Source organism: Miniopterus natalensis, chromosome 21, assembly GCF_054644295.1.
Source record: "Miniopterus natalensis isolate mMinNat1 chromosome 21, mMinNat1.hap1, whole genome shotgun sequence".
NCBI lineage: Eukaryota > Metazoa > Chordata > Mammalia > Chiroptera > Miniopteridae > Miniopterus > Miniopterus natalensis.
This window is the reverse complement of record NC_142101.1, coordinates 19,473,682-19,475,675: the sequence shown is the minus strand read 5'-3', so window position 1 is coordinate 19,475,675 and position 1,994 is coordinate 19,473,682.

Here is a 1,994-nt window from a genome sequence, read left to right as displayed (position 1 = left end):
TGTCCGTGGCTTGTTGAAGACCCGTTTCTACCGGATGCCTCCTGGGTAACCCTCTTGACCCCCTCCCCCAAGCCCCTCCTCTATCAGTCGTCGCCACACGTGGGAGGAGGCTGGCGAAGGTTTGGGCCTGAGTCTTGCCCCCCTGCCCCCTTCCCCTCACACTCGCGGCCCCGTGAGCTCCCCCAGGGCAGGGCCTTCTCCCTCTCCCTCAGGTTGTCCTCACAGCGCCCCCACCCTCGGTTCTGCCCAGGAATCACTCGCCCTCCGGTGTTCTGCCAGGAGACGCGAGCATGCTGATTACATCGCACGCTTGCAGGTGGCTCGGTGGCGGCCGGGACGGTGAGAGGGCGTCTGTTCCTGGCCCACAGGCCCTGGGGTTAAGCTCCTTGCCCGCCAAGGCCAATGTCAGAACTGGAGATAGATCTTCTCCGCGGAAGGACCTCCGGGCGGGTGCCCTTGACTGATTGGGGAAGATTTAGCACCTCTCCGCTCTAGTCTGTGATGAACTGCCCAGGCTGCTAACTGCTTCGTCAGCTTTCTTTCCAGGGACACCCACTGGGGCGGGAAGAAGGACCTAGAGCCACGCCAAGGGCGGTCACCCATGGCAGGAGCCTAAGGGAATCTGGGCAAAGTAAGCCCTTGTCTCCAGGGCCCCCAGGAGGAGGGATCAGAGGCCAATGGCCAGGAATCCAAATGGAATGATGTATTTGTTTGCAATCTATTTTTAATATCCTGTCAACATGACCTTCTCGTAACCAGGGCCTGGCCGAGCTGTGGGGCAGGCTCATTCCTGTGGCCCCCCAAGAGAATAACTCAGAGGTTATCCCATCAAAGGACAAAACCCTGAAATCAAGAGGGAGCCAGACTCCCCAGCAGCAGGCCTGGCACTGCCCATGGGCTGGGGCCGTGGGTAGCTGGCCCCGAAGGAAAGGGCGAACACCTCGCCAGGCTCAGCAAACTGGTCCACAGGCCACAGCTCATGCTGTCTGATTGGAAACAGTCCCGGGGTTGAACCCACTGCAGCTGCTGGGGTCAGTGGCCTCTGTGAAGAGCCAGTGGAAAAACCCAGAGCAGGTGCCCTGGGAAGATCCCCCGCTGAGCACACAGCAGGGACCAGTCCTGAACCCCAGCCCGAGGGGCAGACACACAGCGCCCAGCAGTGACTTCTCTGGTGGAGGCCATGCGCCCTGGAAGCAGGAAACAGACGCTCACCCAAACCCTGAGTCCTGGTTTCACCTGGGGGTGGGGGCTGGGGCAGGCAAGACTGAGTCCTACAAGCCTCACAGACACCCAAGAGCTGCTCTGGCCCCCGGCAATGTGCCCCAGGGCAAGTCACGACAGTGTCTGGGCCTCAGTTTCCTTCTCTGTTACACGAAGGATTCAGTTCCGAACGATGCCCAGCCTCCCACTCTAACCAGCAGGCCCACCACGGGCTCTGAGAATAGCTGTCTGGACAGAAGGGACACCCCAGAGCCTTCCTCCCAGCCCCCTTCCTGGGGGAATCCTGCAGCCCAGTCCACGTCACCCCTACGGGCTTCCCACCCTCCCAACCAAGCGATTAGGGTGGTTTCCTTCGAGTCAATTGTAGACTTCTTAAAAAATGAACTTTGAATTCCTGGGTGAGCAAACAACATGGGTGTGAGGTTCAGACAGAAGGAACCTCTCCACCTTGATCCGTTTCCACTTTGCAAACACTCCCCGGGGTCTCACGTTCATCCTTCAAAGGTGTGTCAGGTGTAGTTTAACCCATTGACCAGGTGGGAAACTGAGGTCCAGAGAGAGGCTGTGAGGCAGGGTGAGTGGCAGCTCTGAGACCTGTCTGGGCCTCTGGCTGCTCGCCCCCCCCCCCCCGACCTCCCCCCCAGGCTCTGTTCCTCAAGGCCCCGAGGACCGAGGGAGCGGAAAGCCTCTAAAACCACCAACCCCTCCAATTCTGAGTGCAGCTCGAGGTACGTAAGTGTGAAGTGAGTATGTGTAAGAACTGGATTAATGTC